We start from the raw sequence: 9,066 nt of genomic DNA on the forward strand, positions 1-9,066 counted from the left end.
GCAGGCCCAGTTGCCATATCATCAGATTTTCCAAAAAAGTCAGAAATACATTTTTAATTTAAAATTGTCAAAATTTTAAAATATTGTGCAAGCCAAAGAAACCCCATCTATAGGTTAGATTGGGCCCACAAGTCATCAGTCTTTTAATTCTGTCCTAGCAGAACCCTGTCCTTTGTAAACTTTCCAGGGTAACAATATGGTATGTGGAGGGGTTATGGCAGCAGGCAGCCTTCTTTATAGAGCAGCAACAAATCAGGTCATTTTGAGTTAGGGAACTGCCTAATGGAATCTGAAGATGATAAAATGTCATTAGAAATTGCATTACTCTCCATAAAGACCTAGAAAAGTACAAATCAGGTATTCCCAAGATATAAATAATTAAATTGCTTTCCTCTTCACAAAAGTCAGATATGCTCATAAGATTAAAAGTTAAAATGTTTTAGAAGTAGATGTCATATGTAACAAAAAAAAAAAACAGACCACCCTCCTTAGGTATTATTGCTGTATACCATTTGGTGTTGAGTGATTTATTTCAGTCAACATGTGAGTCTATTTTAAAACTCATCAACACAAGTTCCATCTGGCCCTAAGCTGTACAAAAGGTGACTCAATGGGCAGTTTTCTTTCTCAATATTCTGTATACGTGTCTCCCTTTGCAACTGATATCTAGTCTCAATCAGTAGAATCTTTCTGTAATAGAGGTGAATTTCATACTATAAAACAAATCTGAGCTTGCCAGAAAAGTAAGGCTACTTAACTCAGGTCAGACCTGCCACAGGCCAGGCCTGCCAGCTGCTGTGCAACTCCTGTTCTAGTTTCTGCCCAGGCCTGTAATTATTTACAGTTTTGCACCTGTCAAAATCTTGAAACAATGGCTTTCCTTGTTTCTCAGGGTTTATAGACAGTTAAATGTACTCAGCTTAGAAACTGAACGCGTAAAGCACACATGTTAAAGGGGTCATTATCCGTGAGTTTTTACAATTTTTAACATAAGTAAAATAGAAATGAAGGGGGAAACATAAACTAGGTTTTGATGGTTAATAAATAAAATATTAAAGTAGCTATTCTCAATCTTCATGAATATAGGAATTACCTATGTGTTGTTAAAAAAAATGCTTAATACAAAAGCCAGGCCTCCAATATCAGAACTTAGAAATCGAGTGATGACGACATCTTTAACATTTGGGTTGGAAAATACATTTTTAAAAATATCAAGTAAAAATAACACAATAATATAATGAACCATAACCATCATATTAAAAGACTGATCAGTATTACTACAATTCAATCTATATTTGGGGGGAGGGGCTATTAAATAATTTAGTAGACACGTAAGATTAAACTACTAAGTAAGTCAAAAGAAGGAAAGATAAATGATGCTGAAAGTAGTTCTCTGGGCTACCCTACCACTCACTAAGAGACATGAGTCTTCTCACTACAGCTGATTCTGCAACTGAGAGAGACTGAGAGCTGTGGCTGGCTGAGCTTTTATTCTTTCTCCTAAGTTATGCAACTCTATCCAGAAGGTGTATATTTCTTTAAGAAATCAGCAGCTCTGAGTAAACAGGGTACATCTGGTGAACACATGTCCACGTACAGGTAAACACATGATTTCAGTAATTACTTCCAACACCATCTGTCAAGCAGGTAGTTCAAAACCTACTCAACAGGAAAGGCAGTTTAAAGTAATTTTTAAGCAAGTACTCTTCTCATCTGCTTAATAAAAATAAAGATCAAAATATAACCTAAAAACCTGTCTGCTCTATCCCGAACTTACCCAGGGCAGAGGCAGGCAAGTTCATTCTTGTAACTAAAAGAGATGATAATCCTACATTGGCTAAGAAATACATGAATCTGATTAATTATCCTCCAAAGAAAGTTTCCTATGATTAAAAATGGCAGTAATTTATTCATTACTAATCAATAACTAACAAGACTAGTCTCTGTAACACATTAAAGTGTGCCACCTGTCTGCAAAACACATCACCATTAATTAAGGAATAAACTACTCTAGTGACAAATGCTTTCAAGTGTTTCTCAGTATCATTAACTCAGCTTGAAAAACATAAACCTTAATGCAAAAGAGCGCAGGGAAAGAAAAAATATAGCAGCAGAGGAAAAAAAATATCCAATTAAAAATTTTTCTGACTTCTAAAGATTGGTTGAGAGACTTTGAAAAGATTATTGCAATTTGACCTTGATGAATATCTATATACCATTGGCCTGTTCATTTCTCTGATTTATATCAGTCAAATGTTAAAATAAATACAACCAACTCTCAAACATCCAAAGTGATGTATGACAGGAAAACCAAAGGCTGAATTCCCCCAAATAAATTTAAATTTTTCTTTTAGATTCAGTTCCCTCGCCTAATCTTTACTACAATTTTTACCATTGCAGAAGTGACTGACTTAAATTCCACCTTCTTCTTCTCCCCATTTCTCCCTTCTGAGATCAAAATATTAAAAGCAAAATTATTTGTATCTACTCCTGATGTGATATAATAAGAATGGTACTTAACCTCTGAAACCTTCCTCCTAAAAACCCATAACCCTACTCTAAATATGAGAAAAACATCAGACAAACGCAAACTAAAGGACATTCCACTAAACAGCTGATATTCTACAAAACAGTATTCCTTAAAAGTGTCAAAACAAGGATCATCTGACAAACTGTCACAGACTAGATGGGACAAAGAAGACAGGACAATTAAGTGCACTGCGGTACCCTGGATGAGATCTTGGAACAGAAAAAGGACATTAGGGACGTGCTCGCTTCAGTAGCACATATACTAAAATTGGAAAGATACTGAGAAGATTAGCATGGCTGTGCGCAAAGATGACATGCAAAATCGTGAAGCATTCCAAATTTGAAAAAAAAGAAAAAGGACATTAGGGGAAAACTAGTGAAATCTGAATGAAGTGTGGTATTTACCAGTAGTTAACAGTAATGTACCAATGTTAATTTCTTAGATGGTTCAAATGTAATATCCTATACAATAAAAGCCTAATATTCTAAGTGTCTGATTGACCGGTTGGACATTCAACCAATCAAAGCACTCAACCACTCGCTTTAACATGATATGCTAAGGCCACTCAACCACTCGCTTTAACATGCACTGACCACAGTTGATCAAACAGTCATTACGATGTGCACTGACCACCAGGGGGCAGACGCTCCGACTAGTACTGGCCAACTGGGACTGAGCAAAAAGGGCCGGACACACCCTGGAGCCCTCCCAGGTTCCCTCCCAGGCTAGCCAACCTTCCTTGTCCCTCCCCAGCCCCGATCATGCACCAGTGGGGTCCCTCAGCCTGGCCTGTGCCCTCTCACAATCCAGGACCCCTCAGGGGATATCAGAGAGCCAGTTTTGGCCTGATCCTGCAGGCCAGGCCAAGGGACCCCAATGGTGCACAAGTTTGTGCACCGGGCTTCTAGCCTATATAATAAAGGCCTAAGCGACTGTTACGGTAGAACAACCGGAATGACCGGTTGCTATGATGCGACTGGCCAACTGGGACTGAGCAAAAAGGGCCGGACACACCCTGGAGCCCTCCCAGGTTCCCTCCCAGGCTAGCCAACCTTCCTTGTCCCTCCCCAGCCCCGATCATGCACCAGTGGGGTCCCTCAGCCTGGCCTGTGCCCTCTCACAATCCAGGACCCCTCAGGGGATATCAGAGAGCCAGTTTTGGCCTGATCCTGCAGGCCAGGCCAAGGGACCCCAATGGTGCACAAGTTTGTGCACTGGGCCTCTAGTATTAACATAAAATAGCTTTCATCATGCTCTCATACTTTCCCATCAGTTTCCCCACAAACATACAAATAACAAGACAGGGAGAAAATCTAGTTGATATCTTTGAAATCACAGAGCATAGGGGGCAGACACTCGACGCAGGAGCTGCCCCCTGGTGTTCAGTGCGCTTCCACAGGGGGAGCATCGCTCAGCCAGAAGCCGTGCTCACAGCTGGCGAGCACAGGTGCCACAGCGGGAGCCTCTCCCGACTCTGCAGCAGCAGACACAGCGGGCCAGAATGAGCATGAGCAGTGCCTGGCCCCGTTTCGGACTCCTCCTGGCCGCCTGCTGCTTGGCACACTGCTACATCCCCCAAGGGGCCCAGACTATGAGAGGGCTCAAGCCAGGCTGAGGGACAACCCCTCCACCCCAGTGCACAAATTTCGTGCACTAGGCCTCTAGTAGTAATATAAGATGTTAACAGTAGAGGAAAGTAGGTAAAGGGTATAAAGGAACTCTTACATTATCTTTGTGACTTTTCTGTAAATCTAAAATTATTCTAAAATAAAACGTTTGTCTAAGATTTTGTTCAACAGGGATTCTGAATGTTCATTTACTCAACCAAAATTCCTTTATCAGACACTATATTACAGCCATGCACAATGTAATACACTGGGGACCCCACCATGAGACAGTCAATGGTGAATACACTCTAGGACAGCAGTTCTCAACCTGTGGGTCGTGACCCCTTTGGGGGTCGAACTACCCTTTCACAGGGGTCACCTAAGACCATCAGGTTGAGAACCACTGCTCTAGGACAGTGGTCGGCAAACAGCGGCTCGGGGGCCACATGCGGCTCTTTGGCGCCTTCAGTGTGGCTCTTCCACAAAATACCGGCTCTTCTGCAAAATACCGACTTCTGCACATGGGCCACGAAGTTTCAATCACACTGTACATGCACGCCCACATGTGGTATTTTGTGGAAGAGCCACACTCAAGGGGCCAAAGAGCCGCATGTGGCTCACGAAGCGCAGTTTGCTGACCACGGCTCTAGGACATCACAAAATTGGAACTAAAATCCACCACTGATAGGAAGATGAATGCAAAGCAGGTGAGTATGAAACAAGGTAACTCACTGATATAAAGCATACAAATAATTACTCCAAGAGTCACAAGTTTGATCCCTGGCCCTATTCAAGGCAGCCAGTCAATGGCTCGCTCTCTCTCCTCTCTCTCTCTCCTCTCCCTATCTCTCTCTCTGTTTCTCCTCTCTCTATCTCTCTCCCTCCCTCCTTCCCTGCCTCCTTCCTTCCATTCCACTCTCCCACTCTCTCTAAAAAGCAAAGGAAAAAATATCCCCCAGTGAAGATTAACAAAAAAAATAATAAATAAATGCTTGACCATAAAGAATGAGATATGGCCCTAACCAGTTTGTCTCAGTGAATAGAGCATCAGCCTGCGGACTCAAGGGTCCCAGGTTCAATTCCGGTCAAGGGCATGTACCTTGGTTGTGGGCACATCCCCAGTAGGGAATGTGCAGGAGGCAGCTGATCGATGTTTCTCTCTCATTAATATTTCTAACTCTCTACCCTTCTCCCTTCCTCTCTGTAAAAAATCAATAAAATATATATTTTTTTAAAAAGAATGAAATATGTTTATGTAGTTCAAATTTCAAGTCTAAGAGTATCCAGCAGCCCTACTCAAGAATGCAAAGACCAAGGCACTCTAACAAGAATCCCAATTCCATAGACAGCACCTATAAATACTTCTATTATAAATATCTCAAGTAATAGCTTAAGGTTTGCTAATTAGTATATTAAACTTCAGAAATTACTTTTATTGGTAAAAACCATGGCTTGTTCGCTCGCAGGATTCTTGCTAGAAACAGTTTTTCACCTATTGAAAGTACCGTATTCAAGAAATGTAGACTGACTACAAAATTTAAAGACGCTAGACACTTGTGAATGAACAGAATCAGTGAGGCCTACAGCCTTTACCCTCAGAGATAGCTCTCAAAACTTAATCTCCACAAGGTCCCCGGTCCAGTCATGGGTTTAGAAGGATTCTTTGCTGCCTTATATTGAATGTAAAGGTAACTGAATCCTAGTTCTAAAATGTCACTGTGTCTGCCTGGATGAAACTTTCATACAAAGTGGCAGTCAAGGCACCTGCGAGGATGGAGAGCTGAACCTTCATCGAGCGTATGTAACACACTGCAGTAACTATTTTGAGCCTGCTTCACTAATGAGTGATAATATACTCCTGTGTGTGGCAGAATGTGGTTTCAGTCTTGCAGAGAAGTAGCTCCTCTACCTTAGACCTGTTTGGCAAAAGCTGTGTTGTGAATGACAAATGTGACATGTGAATTCATTATAGTCCTTGGAAGAAAAGTTATGGCCTTAGAGAAATCCAACTAAAATTTCAGAAAAGCGTTTCTCGTGTTTGTGAATGTGCTTCTCTTTGGTAGGGGAGAATGTCTTTAGCTTTTATTAAAGTATTAAAATGGCTTCTATGACTCAGAAATCATTAAGAACCAAAGCCCTGAGTAACCAACAGTCAATCAACAGTTACTGCTTTTCCCTATTAAAGTCAGTTTTTCCTTAAATTGCACAATTTATATTCCCCGCCCCCAAGAAGTGGCCTTCTTGTTTGACCTATCATATGCCTTCAGAAACAGATAAAATTTTTACAATCAGGAAATACAGTGGGGCCTTGACTTACGAGTTTAATTCGTTCCAAGACCAAGCTCGTTAAGGAGCTCATTAACTCAAATTACTCTGTCAACTCAATGCAAAAAATCGGCGAGAGACAGCTGGTATCTCAAAAAACTCGTTAGTCGGGACACTCGTAAGTCAAGGCCTCACTGTACAATTAAATTAATTCACTTGACATTACAGATATCACACCCAAAGCAGAAACCAAAATTTAAAGCCATTATTTTCAAACAATGAGGCACAATGCCCACTTTTGGATTTCAATCAATTTTACTTAAAGATGTAAATGATCTGCACATGTCAGTGGAGTCTGGTTTTGTTTTTAAAATGAAACCCGTTTATTTCAGCCATGTTTTACAGGATCTTTCCACTAGTTTTTGTACTATATCTTGTATCTCCCAGTTCATCAAACCCTGGAGCACAGTGCCAACTAAAATTTTCTTCCCTTTGCATCCCGCTAATGATTTTTTTTTCCATCTTGAATGAAATGGTACAAGAAAATAACATTCTATATAGTCATGAGAAATACTGCTACAGGTCAGATTATCATCTCAGTAGTCAAGCTTCTGGTAAAGCAATATACAGAAATATTTTTTAATCCTCATGAGGAAACATGGAAAATGCTGAATTTATTACAAATGAACATTATGAAAAATAACTGCTGAGTATCCACTTCATACAAAATATTCAATACATACTGCTTGAATCAAGTCCTACGTGGGGAAAACTGGAAAGAAAGTGAGCAGCAGACAGGGTAGGGTCATGGACTACTTATTTAAAAATTTATGAGTCCTCGCTGGTGTTGCTTGGTGTTTAGGGTGCAGGCCTGCACACCGGACCGATTCCTGACCCCAGACAGAGTGGAATGAAGAAAGCAACTAATAGATGTGTCTCTCTCAGATTGATGTTTCTCTCCTCCCTCCTCTCTCTCCTCTTCACTCTCTCTCCTCCTCTCTCTTTCTCTTCCTCTCTCCCTCCCTCTTCCCTTTCACTCTCTGAAAATCCATAGAGAAAATATATGAGGATTAACGAGAGAAAAAAAGTCAATGAAAGGGTTATCTCCCATTGACACAAATGCTATCATCTTTCAGTTTAACATCCATTATATTTTTAGAAATTTAAGAGATATTTTGTCATTAATTTTGTTAAAATATGTATTTTTAAACTATTAAATATAAAAACTCTAACACTGTTCTCTAATCCAAGAATGAAATAATGAGTAAAGGGAAAAAAAGTTCAAAGTAAAAATGTCTGTATACTAGCTTCAGAGAGACAACCAAAGCAAAGTGTCTTTCTAATTGTTAGGCTACCTTCTAATTTTTGTTTTCTAAAGGACTGATCTTATTTCCTATACTAATTTCACATAGCTTTAGCTATCTAATTTCTTAAAGAATTCATAGTCTAACCTTAAAATCTCTAGAGCCTTGGAACTCTAGACAATCTCTCAAATTCAGTCTGTACGAAAAGGAGGAGGGCCCATCATTTTGCGGGTCTCCCAAAGTTTTGCTCCCTTGCTCCTAGCTGGCCAGTAAATGCTGAATGCCTTTGGGGCCACAGCTGAAAAGAAGAAATGCAAACTTAGCTGCACTCAAGAAATGTGGCAGTGGCCTTTTCTGGTCTATTTTTAAAATATCAGTGAATCCAAATCCACTTATATGAGGAACCTGGAAGTTAAATTCAGAAAGACAGAAAGTAGAATAGTGACTATACTATCAGGGACTAGGGGGAGGGGAAGTCATTGCTTCATGGGTACAGAGTTTTAGTTCTGAATGATGAAAAAGTTCTGGAGATGGACAGTAGTGATAGCTGCACAGCAATGTGAATGTACTTAATTACACTGAACTGTATACTTAAAAATGGTTAAAATAGTAAATTTTATATTATGTATATTTTACCACAAGAAAAAAAAATACTCCCTCTGTCCCATAATAATAGTAGCAAGTGAATATTTAAGCAGGAATTATTGGCGAATGCAGCTGTAACTTACGTTGTAGTGCAAAATTGTGAAGCCTTCAATCAAAATCAATGTTTCATGACATCTGTCATTTGTTTTCACACATCGTTCAATTTTTAGGTTAATCTAATTATTACGAATCATAACTATTTTTCTAATTTCATCCGCTGATCAAAATCAATTGTTTTATTTCAGTTGAATTATCAACCCATTGTAAAAATAAGATTTAAAAAAGAGAGTTTTCAAGCAAAGATCGAGTTGCAATTGTCCAGTTCTTGATGCATCAAAAGAAAAAGGAAAAGTCGCAGAAAAGGTGTAATTACGTTAGCTGCAAAACAATTTAAGTGCAACAGAATGACCATATCAAGAATTTGGAAACGTGCTTCCGAAAATAATTGTGAAGGAGAATCTTATGCTAATGTTGATTCTTTGAAAAAACAAAGCTGTGGACATAAATGCAAAGATTATGGAGAACAACTTGAAAAACTTAGACATACTCCTCTTAGCAGAAGAGGCGCCATATTAGCCTTTGATAATATTTCTCCCGAAATACTGGATAATACGTTTCTGTCACTTCAACAAGTTATGCTGAAAGCAATGAAGAACGATGGTTACAATAATTTTAAGCTCACTTACATAGGTACAGCAAAGCTTTGCAGCCAAGA

At 39.5% G+C, this 9,066-nt stretch overlaps 1 protein-coding gene across 5 annotated transcripts in view; it reads right to left on the minus strand.

The window, feature by feature from the left end:
* The window catches only part of CDKAL1 (CDK5 regulatory subunit associated protein 1 like 1), a 681,380-nt gene that overhangs the window by 525,623 nt on the left and 146,691 nt on the right, over positions 1 to 9,066 (minus strand). The window lies entirely within an intron of this gene.

Source organism: Myotis davidii, unplaced genomic scaffold (genome assembly GCF_000327345.1).
Source record: "Myotis davidii unplaced genomic scaffold, ASM32734v1 scaffold53, whole genome shotgun sequence".
In the NCBI taxonomy this organism is placed as follows: Eukaryota; Metazoa; Chordata; class Mammalia; order Chiroptera; family Vespertilionidae; genus Myotis; species Myotis davidii.